This window comes from Vulpes lagopus, chromosome X (genome assembly GCF_018345385.1).
Source record: "Vulpes lagopus strain Blue_001 chromosome X, ASM1834538v1, whole genome shotgun sequence".
In the NCBI taxonomy this organism is placed as follows: domain Eukaryota; kingdom Metazoa; phylum Chordata; class Mammalia; order Carnivora; family Canidae; genus Vulpes; species Vulpes lagopus.
The window spans coordinates 88,138,448-88,158,426 of NC_054848.1; the positions used below are offsets into that span (position 1 = coordinate 88,138,448).

General features: G+C 40.9%; 2 pseudogenes; both read right to left on the minus strand.

The window, feature by feature from the left end:
* Window positions 1-3,032: 3,032 nt before the first annotated feature.
* LOC121483541 lies at window positions 3,033-4,147 on the minus strand (annotated as a pseudogene).
* Window positions 4,148-9,426: 5,279 nt separating this feature from the next.
* On the minus strand, window positions 9,427-10,214 carry LOC121483178 (annotated as a pseudogene).
* Window positions 10,215-19,979: the final 9,765 nt, after the last annotated feature.

The following is a 19,979-nucleotide window of genomic DNA, read 5'->3' on the forward strand; positions in this document are numbered from 1 at the left end:
TTTGCACAATCTTTTTCCTGGCCTGTGGTGAATTTGGAATCAAACCCACTCAGCATTTTACTCTCTATAGACACAGCACATTTTTTCTCTAAATCCTCACTCTCAGCATGCTTCCTGACCAACATTCCTGATAAAACCAATGAAACCAAATGGGGCTAGATATGAAGTTGGTCTGCTCCCTCTTTCTCATTCCAGCACCAAAACAGTTTGTGCTCTGACTTTCCATTCCTTAAAACTACCGATATTCCAAAAATAAAAATAAATAAATAAATAAAAATAAATAAGAATTTAAAAAACTACTGATATTCCAGAAGGATCAGTATTCACTGGGATTCCATATTTTTTTCTGTACTATTTCAAAGATGAATGTACCATGTTTTATGGCAGACCTATTGTAATATTCTCAGTAAGATTCCCGTAAGGGTGAAACATTTTAAAATCCAATTTTGGTCATTCAGCTCTTCCTGAACTATGTCTTGCCTAGCTGCAAACCCATCAAAATGCCTAACTGACACTGTACGTGTTTTCAATTTTATTTGTCTTCTAAATTTGAGAAAGATCCAGACTTTTGCTGCTTTAAGCTAACTATTTTAGGAATGTTGAGCTTTATCATTCAGAGATGATAAAAATGGAATTTTTCTTTAATAGCCTAGAAAACTCAATGGTATTCCTGAGATCTGATTATTGCCCCTTGGGTCAAGAGGTATGGCATAGCTCAATGACATCATACGTGCATGCACACACAGAAAATGCAGTGGAAAGACTTTGTTCTTGAATGAAAGCTATACATGGCTGCCAGACTGATCTTTATTTATACATGTAACCCTTCATTCCTAACCTGACTCTTCCTTTGGAAAAATCAGTGGCCCCAGATACTGTGAGCATTATTCAGTTTCATCCCGTAAAACGTTTTTGCTTTCCTAGTATCTGTCCCCTTCCTCCCTGAGACCTGTCTTGCTCTCGGCTAGCTGTCAAATAATCACTGGCAAGGTCTTGGCTGATAAGGTTTAAATGGGTTTCCAACAGTGGTGTGTGTGTGTGTGTGTGTGTGTGTGAGAGAGAGAGAGAGAGAGAGAGAGAGAGAGAGAGGAGACTGAGACAGAGACAGACAGGGAGGGAAAGGGGAAGGAGAGACAGAGGAAGGGAAGTGAGAAAATAGTGGGGGTTGGCTGGGGCAACCATTTTAAAGATCTAGAGAATGAAGCTAGGATATTGTGTTCTGGCTGGGACTTTCTAGTATAAGAAGTTTACTTTTTTGGCTAGCAAGAACTTTAATACTAACCACTTTTCAATACTTTCAGGAATGTTTCTCACTGCAGAATTTCAGGGGAAGTAAATTTGGGGGCAGCTCTATAAGGCAGAGTGACCGCCTCGGTGATGTCATGGGTGAGGTGCTGCTACACAGCATCCCCGGCTCCAATCATTACTCAGAGCTTATTGAATCAGAGACGCAAAGAGTGGGAAACTTTCTTGCCATATCTTATAATCTGGACAGGCCACTATGAGCTCAATTTGCTTCAAAATGTTGGATTTTTTTGGAGCTGTCTTCTTTTCTCTTCTAGTACCAACATGTTCTAACATTATCGAAGAGGTAGACTTTGAGGTGAATACAAACCTACATCTACGCTATAGTTGCCATCCATCACCATACAGCAACGTTATTATAATATTGACTCTATTCTCTAGGCAGTACTTTTCATCTCTGTGATTATTTTATTTTTAGTTTTTGCTTTTCAAAAAATTTTAATATATCACAAGGCCTGCTTTAGTGACATGCTAGTCCCATCAGAAAATAATTCCAATAATCCTTTGTCAATAATCCAATAATAACATTCAAGTTGACCAGCCAACTCTATTTCTAAACCTCTGTGTACATATGTGTCTTTTAAACCAAAGCCACGGGGCTCAGGTGACTCCTCCTTTTACACCATGCTTTCCACCTGTTAACTGACCAGTGTCTGCCCCCACCTGCAGAAGGGTGGGCAGGGCACATGGGAGCCCTATAGTGGCAGTGAGGGAATACCAAGTCTCCACTCAGTAGGAGATCCTTATTTCCAGACTAGTCACCTCAAATCTGGTTCTCCATGACCAGAATGTTTTCCTCCTTTAGGAAAAAAAAAATACACATATCTGCACACCCATATATATATTTTTTTGTTTTTACATTTAAATATAAAAATATTACTGTGCTTTGTGTTATAAATGGAGGACCAAGCAATAAGAACTTTTTCTGGGCAGCCCCAGTGGCGCAGTGGTTTAGCAGCGCCTGCAGCCCAGGGTGTGATCCTGGAGACCCTGGATCGAATTCCATATCCGGCTCTCTGCGTGGAGCCTGCTTCTCCCTCTGCCTGTGTCTCTGCTTCTCTCTCTCTCCGTGTCTCTATGAATAAATAAATAAAATCTTTAAAAATAAAAAAAACTTTTTCTGCTAAGGTGGGTCAATCCATCCTTACGCTGAGCTTGTCTTCAGGTGAGGGCCATCTCGCCCCAGGTAGGGGAAGCCCTGCACCAGGAGGACAGGAGGCATATTCCCGCTTGATTCTCTCATAAGTCTCACTTTTAATAGAAAGTTGGTTATAACCTTATACGAAGTGGAACTTCCCACCAGGAGGGGAAATCCTAACCTAACCCCAGAGTAAGTAACCCTCCCCCGCTCAACACTCAGCTACCTCAAAGAAAGAGCCCTCCCCCTCCCTTCACAAACACTATTCTGTGTTCGGATAGCTACCCCTATTGGACAAACACACCTGATTAAATGGGAACAGTGGTTATGTCTCCCCACCTCCTCTCTACTAATGTACTAGACAGCTTCAGTGACAGGGGAAAAAAGGGGGGGGCGTGTAAAAAGATTAAGAATGTAACCCCTCTATCCTGGCCAAAGAAAGCAAGAGATATTAACTGGGCATAGGCATAAAAAAAGACCTTGACATTCTGCCCTTTGAGTTACAGCTATTAGGACAGTCAAGAGAGGGGCAAACACGGAGGCAGGATGGAGAATTAGGAGGGGTTCGATGGCTGCAAGTCTAGTCCACTTAGTTTTTGTACTGGAAGGGTTCATCACCAGTTTCGTTGAGAAGATGTGCGGATGAGGGCTTCTGTCACTGAAAAGGGGTTGCAGTTGGCAGAGGGGCGACGATCTTCAAAGTAACCCTTCTTCTCCTGGCAGACAGTCCAGGGAATGCAGGTGCTAGCACCATGGTTGGCCATGCTGGCGGAAAAGTCATTGATGTTGGATGTCTCATGGAATCCAGTTAGGCGCTGGGCATTATGCAAGCTTCCCTTGGGATCGCAGCTCGGATGTGGTACTGGTGCCGCTTGCTCAGTTTCTCAATGGACTCCTCAATGTACTTTAGACCATTCTCCTCTCACATGGTCTTGGTGCTGAAGTTTGTGGCAGCCTGCACCATTCCAGTTTCCAGGAATGGGCTTAGGATCAAAGGTTGCTATCACTCTGAAGTCTTCCATACATGATGAAAGATGAAACAGGCCACCCAGAGATGATCTCCCATGTTGATTCCTTCACAGGGTCCTAACTGGAATTCCCACTAGGCAGGCATGACCTCAGCATTTGTCCCAGCAATCTTGATGCCAGCGTACAAGCAGGCCGGTAGTGAGCCTCCACGATATCCCTGCCATAGGCTTTGTCTGCTCCCACGCCACAGTAGTTTGGACCTTGGGGCCCAGGGAAGCCACTGGAAGGCCAACCAAAAGGGTGCCCATCTGTGCCCATGACAGTATATTCCTGCTCCATTCCAAACCAAGGGTGCTGGTTGCCCACAATGTCCATTATCCGTTTACAGGTATGCCTTGAATTGGTTTCTGCCGACTTACTGTTGTATTTGAAGACTTCACAGAACACCAGCTTGTTGGAGTCCTTGCAGAAAGGGTCGCGAAACATGGCAGCAGGGACAAGATACATGTCACTGTTGGAGCCTTCAGATTTAAAGGTGCTAGAGCCATCAAAATTCCATTCAGGCAACTCTTTGACACCCGTGGGCTCACTGTCCAAGGTCCAGGTCTTGCAACATAATCCTTCTCCAGTCCAGTCAATCCAAATATACATAGCTTGCACTTTCTCGCCCTGAGGCAGGGACATGTACACATGCTTGATGCCTTTGTTCAGGTGGGAACTCGCGGAGGTGGCCATGGTGGAAGTTGTTCTGGGCGGCTAGCAGGCTAGCAGGAGCAGGGCGGGCAGGCTGCGAGAGCGAGGTGTGGAGAGGAGAGGCCCGGTGTGCTGCTCAGAAGCTCCGCTCTACTCCCATTCTCAGCCTTGCCGACTTATTTATTTTATAATTAAAAGTTTATATCTCTTAATCCCCTTTATTGATTTTACCCCTCTTCCCACCCCTTCCTCTCTGGCAACCAGCAGTTTGTATTTAAGAGTCTGTTGTTTGTTTTGTTTTTTTAGATTCCACGTATAAGTGAGATCATATGATATTTGTCTTTCTCTGATTTATTTATTTCAACTTAGTATAATACCCATGTCCATCCATGTTGTCACAAATGGTAAGATCTTATTCTTTTTTATGGCTGAGTAATATTTCACTGTGTGTGTGTGTGTGTGTGTGTGTGTGTTGTGTATGTGTTTTATCCATTCATGTATGGATGGACACTTGGGCTGCTTCCATATCTTGGCTATTTTTGTAAATAATACTGCAATACACATAGGGGTTAAGAGCACCTTTGCTTTAGGTATCAGGCCTATTTGTGGTAACATTTTGTGATTTACAATATTTTTCCTTGTGTAGTCTTTCATCTTATGGGACAGACACAAGCATAAGGGTAGATGAGCCTTTCCCAACAGTTGAATTAGGGCCTCCTGAAGTCAAAAAATCCTTCCAAAACTTAATAGTTCCTGTTTTCTGCTCCTGCCTGCTTTTGCTAATATATCTCCAGAGAAAGACTGTTGATCTTCAAGAAGTGCCATTTTAGGGGCACCTGGGGGGCTCAGCCCATTAGGCGTCTGCCTTTGGCTCAGGTTGTGATCCTGGGGAGCCTGCTTCTCCCTGTCCCTCTGCCCCTCCCCCACTTGTGTTTTCTCACTCTCTCTCAAATAAATAAATAAAATCTTTAAAAAAAGTGTCATTTTGGATAATGGAACATTGGATCGGGAGAAAGGGGCAGCAGAGACCCTTTTAGCACCCCTCAGTCATACAGTATAAGTGTCTAACACTTCATATCCTCAAAAGCCACATGCACAGTGAAGAGAAAGGGAGCTTCATTGCTACCACACCATTCTTACCCTGCCTGTATATCCTAACAGTTGGGGGTACTTTATTTTTTTTTAAGATTTTTAAAATTTATTTATTTATTTATTTATTTATTTATTTATTTATTTGACAGATACAGAGTGCACAAGCAGGGAGCAGCAGGCAGAGACAGAGGGCTGAGCAGGGAGCCTGACCAGGGCTTGGTCCAGGACCCCAAGATCATGACCTGAGCTGAAGGCAGACGCTTAACTAACTGAGCCATCCAGGCACCCCTTGGAAGTGCTTTAAAAACACTGCTGCCTGTGTCCCACCCCAAGAGATTCTAATTTAATTGGTCTTGTGTGCAGCCTGGGCAGCCAGATTTTTTGGAAGTACCCCCTCCCAGGTGATTTTATAGGTAGCCGGAATCCACAACTACTGTGTTACAGTGTGAAGAGTCCTTTGCTTGCTGACAAATGGCATCCTGTGAGAGGATCCCACCAGCAATCTATTGATGTAATATTAGGGTTTGATGGAGTTTTCCTCTTTCAAAAATCTTTAGAAGAAAAAAAACAGGTGAGGGCCAGAAATGATGATCAATACTCATCAAGTTGAATTCTGATACTAAACCTTCTTCTGATTGAACCTCAACAAATACTAGTAATATTAGCTTTTGTTCTTCAGCATTAGTTATTAATCTCCAGATAATACCTAAGGCTAGAGTATTGCTGTTGCCTGGGACTGAAGGGATTCCCAGTAAGTGGAATTTCAGTTTTCAATATGAGCGTTCTGGGGAAACTGCGATGAGCAGGTCACTTTAGGTACATAAGAGAAGAGGATATAAACCATATAATTATTTGCACTCATACCCTGAGGAAAACAAATTGGGAAAATGTTCAATATGGAAGTCAGGCTTTTTGCAAAAATCTACCTCTTTTAGGGATAATTGCAGTTATTCTGTTTTATTTTGCTGGTACAGTCCTCCAAAGAAGTTCACTATAACCATTGTAACAAAAATAGCAAATGCAAAACAAAGCAACAAACTAAAGAAACCCACCAAAGCTCCATAGTCACCAAGGACTTTTTAACCTGTATTTGTGTACCTTGGAGTTTGGCTCCTGCCTAGTGATTGTCGAGAGGCACTTGGGCAGTTGGCGTGATGGATGGTGTCAGCACAGAAGTCCAATTGTGATATAAAGCCCAGAAAGAATCCATCTCATCATGGGGACGTTGTGTGGAAATAGAGAATGGATCCATAACTGGCCATCACACAAAAGCTTTTCAGTTGGAAGGTACCCATGAGTGGTAAAACATGTCATGTTGGTATGTACACATCTGATGCGCCTGACTCAAATCTGTTTTCTATAGGACAAAGCTATTCTGTTATTCTTGGATGGAAAAGGTTTAGAGTTGACAGATGGATCCTACATAAACTTAGGAGGTATGCAGATTTTAGGGTACTAACAAAGGCATTTTTAGGACAAATTAGTCATAAGAGTTATATGGGTTTTATGGTAGTTTGTGTGTTTTGAATACAAAGTGGCAATGTATATAGTGATTTAAAGTTGATTTGGGGGGATCCCTGGGTAGCTCAGTGGTTTAGCGCCTGCCTTTGGCCCAGGGTGTGATCCTGGAGTCCCGGGTTTGAGTCCCACATCGGGCTCCCTGCATGGGGCCTGCTTCTCCCTCTGCCTGTGTCTCTGCCTCTCTCTTTCTCTCTGTGTCTCTCATGAATGAATAAATAAAATCTTTTTTAAAAATTTGACTTTGGGGATCCCTGGGTGGCGCAGCGGTTTGGCGCCTGCCTTTGGCCCAGGGCGCGATCCTGGAGACCCGGGATCGAATCCCACATCAGGCTCCCGGTGCATGGAGCCTGCTTCTCCCTCTGCCTGTGTCTCTGCCTCTCTCTCTATCTCTCTGTGACTATCATAAATAAATAAAAATTAAAAAAAATATTTAAAAAAATAAAAAAATAAAAATTTGACTTTGGAATCAGGCAGATGGGTTCAAAATCTGGTTCTTCTTCAGACCTTGTCATGTGACCCTGGGCAAGTTATTTAACCTCCCCAATTTTCCATTTCCTTATATTTATAGTAGAGAGACTTATACCTATCGTTTTGTGTAATTCACACAACAATCCAGCAAGGGAGGTATAGTTCTCCCTAATGTCAATGGGTTTCTCCACCTTGACACTGTTGACATTTCGGGTGGCATAATGCTTTATTGTGGGAGCCTGTCCTGTGCATTGTAGGATTATGTAGCAGCATCATGGGCCTCTATCCACAACTACCCCCTCCAAATTGTGACAAAAATATCTTCAGACATTGCTAAAAGTCCCCAGGGCGGGGGGTGCTGGTGGTGGTGGTGGTGGTAGTAGGAATACATGCCTTGGTGGGAATCTGCTGAGTATAAAGTGGAACAAGTGTCAGACCTGGCATAAGTAGGCACTCATTAAGTGATATCTATTATGATCATTAATACTATATCAAAATTAGAACTTTTATTATTGATGCTAAACCTTAAAGCTATGTCAGTATATTTAATTATATCTAAGAATAACCTCTCAGACTTCTTCTTTTAAAAAAATTTATTTATTTATTTTGACATAGAGAGAGAGAAAGAGAGAGAGAGACCAGGGGAAGGGGCAGAGGGAGAGAATCTTCAAGCAGACTCCCTGCTTAGCATGGAGCCTGACACAGGGCTTGATCTCAGGACCCTGAGATCATGATCTGAGCTGAAACCAAGAGCTGGACACTTAACAATTGAGCCCCCCACCCAGGCACTCCAGACTTAGTCTTTTAGACTGTGTAAACCAGTCTTATTATGCTAAGAGGATTATGAGAAAATATTACTTTTCTACCTCATATCTCCAGCATCTTCTAGTCCTGCAACTCTAACATGTTTTAGATTTACTGATGTGTTGTACAACCACTTAAATATCCACAAATACTACTTAAAAGTAGCTCACTTATAAGTGAATAATTGTCAGGAATGGTGACATTTGCAACTTTGAGGCATTTAAGGCACAACTCTTTCTTCCATCTAATTTGTTTTCCCTTTCCTCACATGCATGCTCTGCAGAAACCTCAACTCCTACTTCACTAATAAGTTTTGGCCATCCAGTGCAAGCTTCCTCTGCTACCAATAGCCCATCTCCCACTCTTTGTCCTATCATTCTTGTTCTTATTAAAGGAAGAAGAGTCTGGGACACCTGGGTGGCTTAGTGGTTGAGCATCTGCTTTTGGCTCAGAGCATGATCCCAGGGTCCTGGGATCGAGTCCTGCTTTGGGCTCCCTGCAAGGAGCTTGCTTCTCCCTCTGTCTATGTCTCTGCCGCTCTCTCTTTGTCTCATGAATAAATTAAAAATATAAAAAAAATAATGAAATAAAAATAAAAGAAGAAGAGTCTCCTCGATGAGTCTTCACTCTTGTGCTACCCTGTTTCTGGAAAGACCTTGCAGTAGCATTTATGGCTTCCTTAGCCACATCTGCACTGTATTCCTCTCTGTTGCCCCCCCCCCCGCCCCCCATCAATCATCCAATGAGATAGGCTTCCTCCATTAGAAAAGCCCTTTGCTACTGACTTATGAAATTGCAGTCTTATTTCTTTGCTGGGACACACATGCTTCCTTCCCAGGTTTTTGTTTTTGTTTTGTTTTTTTTTTTTTGATGTTTTGTTTTGTTTTTGTCAAATCTCTTTTGTTTGATCAGCCCTTAAATGTTTGTATTATTCAGTGTTACTGTCTTCAGATCTCTCATCTCACACTACACCAACTTACTTTACCCTCACGTAGGGATATCTCATTTTCTCTCAAGGATTCAATTACCAACTACTTGCTATTGTCCCCCAAATCTCTAACTCTGAACTAAATCTTCCTCCTGAACTTGAGATACGGTTAGCCAATTGCCTACCACATACCACCACTACGATGTCCAGTGAGCACCTTATCAATATGTTCAGGAGCACTTGGGTGGCTTAGTGGTTGAGCATCTGCCTCCGGCTCAGGAAATGACCCCGGGATCAAGTTCCACATCGGGCTCCCTGCGAAGAGCCTGCTTCTCCCTCTGCCTATGTCTCTGCCTCTCTCACTCTGTCTCTCATGAATGAATAAATAAAATCTTATAAAATAAAATAAAATAAACATGTTCAAAATGGAACTTATCATATTATATTCTCAAAACTACTCCTCATCCAGTGTATTTTATTTTTTTTTCCATTTGAAAGTAGTCATCATTTATTAACTGACCAGATTACAAAAATAATCATGGTAGATACCTTAGTTCATCCTTCTAATAAGCCTATTGATCTGGTCTTCCCTGTTGCCAGCATCTCCACCTTCTACAAAATGGGTGGTCTTTTTCTTCATTCTGCTGGTGGAGAAGATAATTTGAAGGGCCATAAAAAGTTGTTGGCTTCTTTGAAATGTTTTCCAATAGTATAGATCTCGTGAATCAGATCCTCCATGCAGATGATGCCATATTTACCAAGAAACCGAGCAATCAATGTGTTATCTGTCAGGGCTATTCGCTTCTTGTTGATCTTGCCATAACCACGCTTGTAGATCAATTCATTCACTGACTTCAGGTTTGGGTACCCCCATGCTATATATGGTTCCACAATTCTTAGCATGTTAACTGAAGCCTTGTTGAGCTTAACAAAGGTGCCATTGAAGATCTGGCGAAGGCAAAGAAGCTGCAACACCTTTGGAACCTTTGGGCTCACACCACTGATACCTCTGACCCTGATGACAAATGCCAACTTGGGTTCTGCAGGCACGTAGAAGTTGCCGGCTTTTCTTGCCATCCTCGCCATGCGAATCTCAGTTCTGTACATCTGCCTGTATTCCTTGTGGTAATGCTTAGCCTTTTCATAGATAAGCTTCCTCCTTGCCTTTCAAAGCATCTTTTGGGCAAACTTTTTTCTCAGACGCTTGATCTTCAACTCCACGAAGTTCCTTCACTTTTTCTTAAGGGTTTCCGGCACAGCAGGAACCTTCTTCTTCTTCTCTTCTGCACCCTCCATGGTTCCAGGAAAAAGAGGAAGTTCCAGTGTATTTTATATCAGCATCCATCCACTCAGTTGTCCTGGCCAAAAATATTGGCGTCATTCTTGGTTCTTCTCTTTCCCCAAATCTCCCACACCAACTAGTCAGCAAGAACTGTCAGTGCTACTTTCGACATATTTATTGAGTCCACCCACTCCTCTCCGTTCCTATTAACACCATCATCTCTCTCTTAAACTGCCCAAATAGCCTCATTATTGGTCAACCTGACCTTAATCTTGCCCCAGTGTACATGCAGTCAGAGAGATCTTTTTTTTTTTTTCTTCAGAGGGATCTTTCTGAAGCAAAATTGATTGTATCATTCTCCTGCTAAAACCCTTCTGCAGTTTCCCAATACCAATCTGGATTAAATTCAAAGTCTTTGATGCGGCTCTATAACATTCTTGCGGCTCTATAACATTCTTCATCAGCTGACCCCTGCTGACCTCTTCAACAATCTCTCTACAAAATCTCTATTTCTTTCAGTTGTGTGGTCATACTTCCTTTTCTCTCTGGATCACCACATTGGGTATTTCCCGCTCAGGTCGCCCCTTGCCTCTCATTTAGCTAATTCCAACTCATCCTATAGGTCCTGGTTTAAATGTTACTTCCTCCAAAAAACCTTCCAGATCATTCCAATCTGGGATAGGTGGCACACCTTATGTGCTACATTAGTATCCTATGTCTCCCTATGTTGCACTTAATAGTTTGTCTTGTAATTGACAGTTTACTAGTCTTTCTTCTAGACTGTATTCTCCATGAGGGTGTTTTTAGGCCTCTGATGCTAATTATACAGGAGATGTGCAAGAAGTATTTGTGAGATGGAATTGAATTCAGTGTCACCAAGGAGCCTTACCAAATGCAAAGCTTTTATTGTCATTTTTAATCTTTCTGAATACTCAAATTATTTGATCCTTCCCTGTGTTCCTAAAATTATTCTTTGTTTTCAGCAACACATTGTCTGTAGATTCCCTTTCTACGTTTTTGACAATTTCTAGTCCTTCTTGTTTGCTGACCCCTTCTCTGTCCCTTAACTTTGGACATTTCGCCCAAGACTCTATTCTTCACACTTCTACTTTTCTTCTTCACATTCATTGTCTGGAACATAAAAGCATTAAAAAATATTTGTTTCCTTCCTTCCCTCACTCCTCAGAAACTCATTTAATCTCGTGGCTTCAAATATCTCCCAGATCCATGTTTTAATCAGAGTAATCCAATGGAATACTGGTCACCTGACACTTCAAATCAACTAGAAATAAATACCGTAGCACCCAACCACCCCAATTCAGTTAGTTCTTGCAATATAATCTCTGTGTTTGCCAGTTGAAACTAAGAGTCTCCTAATCACTGGGGCTCTATACATCAGGCATCTCTAGCTCCTTCATCTACTTTATGGGATGTATGTTCTTAGCCATGACAACTTAACACCATTTCCTTTGAAATGTTGGTCATGTATTGACTCCTTTTTCTCTTTTATCCTTCCACTATTCTCTCATCTCGTCACCCTTAGGTTACTATAACAGATACTATAAAAGACATCTTCCTGGTTGACCTTCCTGACCTCAATATCACCCACTTTCAAATATGTTCTGTATACTGTTGCCAGGCTAATTACTCACACACTGCTTTCGTGGCCTGGGGCTTTTCATATAGTAGATTCGATAAATATGAGAACAGCAGTTCACTCCCCCTCAAGAACTTACAGTGACTACAAATCATCTGCTAGGTCCAAATTCCTCTCTCTGACTTTTTTTCCATCCCTCTGGCCCTAACCAACTTTTTCAGCTTTCACACAATTCTCTACTATTCTACGCATCCTCCTTTGGTGACTGGCTAAGCTTCTTGCGTTTCCCCAAACATAGCCTACTTCTTTCTGTTGTATTTGCTGGATCCCCTACCTTGACCAAGCCCACTACCTTGCCAGTGCTAAAAGCCTGATATTTTTCATATTGAATGAAAAAGTCGCTTTTTCTCTTGATAAAATTAATATAGCATGATAGAATTAATGCTTATTCTGTGCCCCCTTTGTTCCTTGTTTGTATTTAAAACATACATTACTTTCTTGCTGGCATCAACAATATGCACGTCTGGACTGTAAACTCCACGAGATCAGGGACCCTTGTTCATCCTTTAATCCCTGGAAGCATCCGAACCAGTGCCTGGAATGCACATAGTATACACTGGTTAATTATTCTTGGAATTGGATTGGCCACATCTGCAAGTTCCTTATCCACCCTCTTCCCCATATCCCCACTCTTGGTTTTTATTTCTTTAATAGTCAGGCAGCTCTCTTTGAATAAAATCCAGCTGGACACACTCAGCTCTGGTGAGACTCTCCCAAGTTTCGGCAGAAGCAGCTTCTGGATGTCTGCCTAATTTCCAAGACTCATCAGGATCTGGCTCTCCAATTTATATACCCTTGCTTCTCATTTGTTTCTAAGCATGTGTCTTCCATTCCACATTATGTTAAATCTTTCAGCTCAGTCACTGTTCACACTCTTGCCCATTCCAGAAATACTCTTCCCTTATTCTGATCAAATCCTCCCCAAACTTCAGACTCAGCTTAAATCTTACTTTATCCACAATGTCATCTTTAACTGTTTGAGCCCACGTTTATCTCTCCCATGTCTGAATTCCTTTGGCAGAGATAATGTAATATCTTATGATATTCTCGAACTCCATGATGCATGTGTCTCGTTATTTTCAGCAAGAGTATTGGCTCTTCCAGGGCAGGACCATATTTTAATCTTCTTTGGTAATAGTGCTGCGGATTATTAGGTTGATAAGTCAACAGAGCTATTTTCATCCCTGTTGCTAATTTCTCCTAAGTTGAAAAAACCCTTAGAGCCCCACAGCCTACTTTTGCCTACAAAAGAGCCACAGAACTAGGTTTGTGAGAACGCCTAAAGATCAGTCACTATGACACAAAGTAACAGATTTTTAAAAATCAACTTTTTTGACAACTAAATCAGAGTTTGTTCACAGTCTAGCTGGCTGTCATGCAAGAGGTTAAGACACCTGGGAAAAGAGTGATTTAAAAATGGTTGATTTTTGTGGCCACTAGAGAAACGTGATTGAATAGGCCCCAACAAATTAATCATTATCTTTATCATTTTTTTAATTATGGGAGAAAAAGCCTAAGTTCTGGATGATGAGGTTTTTCTAGGCCTAAAATCCACATGGATGGTATTTGAACTTCCACCATAGATTTAGTCCATTCATGAATTTAAGAAGTTGTTTAAAAAAAGGCCTGACTTACTAAGCCTGCTTTGAGCCAGAGAAGTATGCTTTAGCTCCACATACAACACAAGGAAAAACTGAACAAAAGGCATAGTGTAGCTTAGGCTTTGTGTGAATTGCACTCTGTATTTTTACCATGTGCAGGGGGTGGGGGTGGGAGTGAAAATAATAGCGTTTCTCCCCTTATTTCTGTATTTTAGGTTCATTTCTTATTCTAAGGAATCAGTTTCCTCTTAGGCATTTTGATATTTTTCTCACACAATGAACTGGTTAGGCTAACTGCTTTTGAATTTTCCTACTATTTCTTTAAAACCACTATAATAAACTATGCTATTGACCATGTCAGAAGGCAGATGAGATCAGACACTTTATGGAGGTCTGGCTTGCTTCTTACAGTCACTCATTTTTATATTTTTTCTATTAATAAGGATAAAAAGTTACATTCTTTCTTTGGTCTCTGTTTTGTCTTTTCCAGCTGCCACAGAATGTGAACTATTCTATCATCAAAGTTCCTCTGAAAGCCTTTAACCCTTACCAGTCGCTGGTCACTGCTCTAATGGGTCACTCTAGTCATTATTTTGTATGGACCGCCCATGACTACTTACAAAAGTATTCAATTAGAAATGTTCCCTCAGGGCAGCCCGAGTGGCTCAGCGGTGTAGCGCCACCTTTGGTCCAGGGCGGGATCCAAGAATCCTGGAGACCCGGAATCGAGTCCCACGTTGGGCTCCCTGCATGGAGCCTGCTTCTCCCTCTGCCTCTCTCTCTCTCTCTCTCTCTCTCTCTGTATCTCTAATAAACAAATAAAATCTTTTAAAAAAACTATTAAAAAGAAAAAGAAATGTTCCCTCAATTTAACAAAGCTTTCTGGTTTTTTTTAAAGCACTTAGAAATAATGTCCATGCAGAAACTTGAATATGAATGTTCATAGTGGCATTATGCATAATAGTCAAGAAATGGAAACAACCCAAGTGTCCATCGACTGATGAATGGATAAACATGTTACATAGCCACACAATGCAACAGTACTTGGCACTGAAAAGAATGAGGTACTGACAGATGTATCTACTGTATAGATGAACCTGGAAAACACTAAGCGACAGAAGCCTGACAACACATTATTGTGGGGCACCTGGGTAGCTCAGTGGTTGAGCGTCTGCCTTGGTTGTGATCCTGGGGTCCTGGGATCAAGTCCCACGTCAGGCTCCCCACAGGGAGCCTGGTTCTCCCTCTCCCTATGTCTCTGCCTCTGTCTCTGTGTATCTCATGAATAAATAAATAAGATCCGAAAAAAAAAAAAGAACACATTATTGTATGATCCCATTTATATGAAATGTCTGGGATAGGCAAATCTATATATAGAGAAAGTAGATGTTTGCCAGGGCCAGGGGGAAGGGCTGAATAAAGGGTGATACTAATAGGTATGAGTATTCTTTTGGGGTGATGAAAATACTCAAATTAGATTGTGATGGTGGTTGCACAACTCTGTGAATATACTAAGAAACTTAGAATTGTATATTTTAAATGGGTGAATTTGAATGGTATGTGAATTATGTCTCAATCTAAGAAAAACTTAGAAACCCCACTTGAGAACAAGACTAGATCCCGATTTCAAATACTGGTTTTGCATCAGAAACTCCGGAGGTAGAGAATCTGAAACCTACATTCTTTTTTCTTTTCTTTTCTTCTTTCTTTCTTTTTCTCTCTCTCCCTCTCTTTCTTTCTTTCTTGGGAGAGAGACAGAGGAGGAGGAAGGGGCAGAGGGAGAGGGAGAAAGAATCTTAAGCAGCCTCTACCCCCAGCGTGGAGTCCAATGCAGGGCTCGATCTCATGACTCTGAGATCATGACCTGAGCCAAAACTAAGGGTCAGATGCTTAATTGACTGAGCCACCCAGGTGCCCCTGAAATCTACATTATGACAAATTTTGGGTGATTATTGTATGCAAGTAAAGTTTGAGTATCACTAAATTAGAAGATACAAACCTCCACTGTCTCCATGAGGTACAACTGGAAGTGTCTCCACTCACGGAGAGGTTAGAGCCACTCTCAAGTGAGTAATACCTTCCTTGTTTTTTCTGTTGTTATTGTCATAGTTTGAGTATTAACGTTTTGATGGATCTTTCTTTGTGTACCTACTTTTAATTTCCAAATTGTTTCTTTTATTCCTGTGAAAGAAACGGTGAAGACACAGAAACCACGAATTCTGTTTCCTACTAAAGTTGGACAGTTGTTATCACTTTCACTTCTGAAGGCTTTAGTAGAAAAATAATTCCAGTTTTCCTTCCTTCCACAGTTAAGGAGGGAAAACCGAGATTCACATTGTACAGCAAGTTAGAACTCTGTGAAGTTAGAACTTAACGATTTTCTGTCTTGAGTGGCTTTTGCTCAGCTATCATCAAGGTTTTTTTTTTTTATTGTACATCTGTCTGTGATTTCCTAGAAGATTTGATTTCCTAAAAGATATGTAATGATAACCATATAGCACATTCTAGCTCTATGAAGAAAAGTCTCTTCTTCCTATGCCATTTTAGAAATTGAAGTTCTCAGGACGCCTGGGTGGTGCAGCCGTTGAGTGTCTGCCTTCAGCTCAGGGCTTGATCCCGGTCTGGGATCGAGTCCCGCATGGGGCTCCCTGCAAGGAGCCTGCTTCTCCCTCTGCCTGTGTGTGTGTGTGTGTGTGTGTGTGTGTGTGTGTGTGTGTCTCTCATGAATAAATAAAATCTTAAAAAAAGAAACTGAAGTTCTCTCTCCTATTGTGCCTATCCAGAAAATGAATTCTGTATAATAAAGCAGTGGATCAATAAATACTATTGGAACTTAAGGGCTGAATAAATCCTCTGATTATCATTATGGAAAAATCCTTTTCCTGTCAGCAATTCCAGCTGATCTTGGTGATCTTAGTATCAGAAGTAACTCAACAAACTGGTTTGACATTTGATGGATGACTGACAATATACTAATTTTAATGATTGGGGATGCCTGGGTGGCTCAGTGGTTGAGCATCCGCCTTCAGCTCAGATCATGATCCAGGGGCCCTGGGATCAAGTCCCACATCCGGCTCCCTGCATGGAGCCTGCTTCTTCCTCTGCCTATGGCTCTGCCTCTCTCTGTGTTTTTCATAAATAAATAAATAAATAAATAAATAAATAAATAAATAAATCTTTTAAAAAATGATCAGATAGAACTGGTTTAGGGAAATATAGGGTAAATATAGCACGAGTCTACAAATCCTATAGATATTTCACATTGATGGAGTTCCTATGCCATTAACTATGTAATAATTCATGTGGTAAAAATGTTAGGACACTCCTAGATCATAAGTGTTTTTCAAATTAAAAAATGATATCCGCAGAGCATAGTTTAGGAAGTTTTACTCATATATGAGAAAACCATTTCTTATTTCCTGAGAATCTAAACATATGAAATTTAAATGAACACAGGATGGGGTTTAATGATGTATAATTACTTGAAATCTGATTTTCATGTGTGAATGGTTAGCAGTTAATGCTCATATAGTCAATAAAATCCAATATACATTCATTGATCTCCTCTAGTGATGCCAGGAAGTGCACTAGGTAGGCATTGTACTATTAGATGAATAAGAGATGGTCCCTGACCTTGAGGAGTTCAGCAGAGGAAGTAGCCAGTCTTACTGATTCATAAACTATACCCATAATAATAGATTACGGTTCTAGGTACTAAAAAAAAAAAAAATTCCTGGGAATGAAATACTTGGCTGAGTATTTGAACTTGGCAAAAGCTAAAAAATCTTCCCTTTCATAAAAGTCACAATGATATGTAGGCCTTGATAATAGCATGAAATTCTAAATGCTAGGCAATAAATTATGTTGGGTTTTGGATAAACTATTTCTTATAATTGTAACAGTTAGACATACAGATTGCACATGTCCTGTCACTTAGAGAGTCCTGCACATTCCCTGCATTTTCATGAGTTTAAATGTATAATCTTCGCACTTTGTTATTACAGTGCTTGACATTTAATTTCTGAAGTCTGAAAAAAAGAAAAAAAATAACCAGAACACCAACCAATGTTAAAAGTCCTCAATAATGTTTATATTTCAGTAATTCGAGGAATATCTGCTTTAAAAAAAGAATTGGTTGGGAGATTTTTTTATAGTCTTGAGTCTATTTTTGGTCTATTGGAAATAACTTGGATCTACAAGATCATGCTGCTCTTTGTGAATGGAATTTTGGATATAGCAGATTGTACTGACTACCCTTGCCAGTAAGTCTAGCAGATTGAAGACTGAAGTTTCTCTCACTAGTACTCTTTTCTTCTCTTTTTGTATCACAGAATTTTCTAGATCTTGATATTGTATTAAAAATTTTTTTTAAAAAATACTATTTATTTATTCATCAGAGACAGAGAGAGAGAGAGGCAGAGACACAGGCAGATGGAGAAACAGGCTCCCTGCTCCATACAGGGACTCAATCCAAGGACCCTAGAATTGTGCCCTGAGCCAAGGCAGATGTTCAACCACTGAGCCACCCAGGCACACCTGGAAATTGGTCTTAACTAAGGTAGCTGATGGAAATAATTTCCCTTTTAACAAAAACTGTATGGAAAGAAAAAGTTAATTTAGGAAAATATGTCACATGACAACATTTATCAATATGAAGCATCAGATAATCCTTAAAGTCTAAAACCAGTTTCCTCCAAAATATTTCACAATAAATACAACCTGACTCTATTTTGAAAACCAAAATTCTATTTCCAGCTACTCATACTTTTTAAAAAATAGACCATTTTAAAGAGTATTTTGGGGTTCACAGCAAAATGGAACAGAAAATACAGAGATCCCATATACCCCCTGCTCATATGCACACATGGACCTCCCCCATTACCAATATCCTGCACCATTTGTTACAGTTCATGAACCTGCACACACATATCTTTATCACTCCAAGTCTGCAGCTTACTTTAAGGTACATTGTTGGGGCACCTGGGTGGCTCAGTCAGTTGAGTGTCCTTCGGCTCAGGTCATGATCTCAGGGTCCTGGGATCGAGCCCGCATTGGGCTCTCCAGGCTCTCTGCTCAGTAGAGTGCCTGCTTATTCCTCTCCCTCTGCCTGCCACACTGCCTACTTGTGCTCTCTTTCTCTTTGTCAAATAAATAAATAAAATCTAAAAAAAAAAAAAAAAAAAAGATTCACTGTTGATGTTGAGGGCACCTGGGTGGCTCAGTCAGTTAAGCGGCTGGCTCTTGATTTCAACTCAGGTCATGAACTCAGGGTCCTAGAATTGAGACACATGTTGTGCTCTGTGCTTAGCTGGAAGCCTGGTTGAGGATTATCTCTCTCTCTCTCTCTCTCTCTCAAAAAAAACAAATAAATCTTTTAAAAAAATGATTCACTATCGATATTGCATATTCTATGGGCTTCAACAAATGTATAATGACATGTATCCACCATTAAGTATCCTACAAAACAGTTTCACTCCCCTAAAAACCCTCTGTGCTTTATTTATTTGTTCCTCCTTATCCACTTTTAAAAAGCCAAATTGTTCCATATCTCCTATCTGACTAATCTGGGGTTTCTCAACCTTGGACTCTTAACATTTTGGACCAGATAACATTTTTTTAAAGGGAATATCTTGTGCATTGTGGGATGTTTTGTGGCATTCCTGTGGCATCTATTCAGTAGAGGCCACTCTCTTTTGTGACAGCCCCAAATGTCTCCAGACATTGCCAAATGCCCCTTGGGAATGAGTAGCAAAATCATCCCCTGATAAGAACCACTGGCCTAATGTAAGTCATACTCCACTTTCAAGACAATGTCTGTATTATTCTGCTACAACTTGTACAGTTAGTCATTAAATGCCAGTCAACAAATATTTATACTGCCTACTATGTGCTAGGCCCTAGCCAAGAGCTATTAAATTTTTTTTATGTATTAGAAGTGTTAGGGCAGAGGATGAGCTGTTAACAATAAATGTAAAAAATGCATAGCTATGCATGGTAGCTACATTGAACCTTGAGGCATGATCATCAAATCAGTTCGGCCATCTTTAGAATCTTCTGACCATTCACAGCAGCATGAACCCAGAGGGAAAATGCATTGCTAGATCTTTAAGATTGCTTAACTGATTGGACCTGCTTTGCTGTGGTCTGGTTCAGCAGTCACACAAAAGATATGGATGGTGCCCCTACAGGGAAATAGTTCTGAATAATTAGCCAGGGGAGGTCAGTTCGACACAAATCTCCACCCCCACTCCACCTCCACCACCACTTTCCCGTGACAGCACAGAATTTTTGCCTGATATCCAATGGGCAATCGCCAAGCACCACAGTCGTCCTTTCATTTAGCCTCTGTGGGTAGAGACAGAAGGTGGTGATAAGCTGGAATCCTTTCTCGTTTGCTCAGTACCTATAATGTTCTGGTTGCTAAATGCTGGAATGTAACTGTACAATGGGAGATTTTACTTGGAGATTCTCCTTGTAAAGATTTAGGCATTAAAGGAGTCAGTTTGTGAGATAACTGGCAG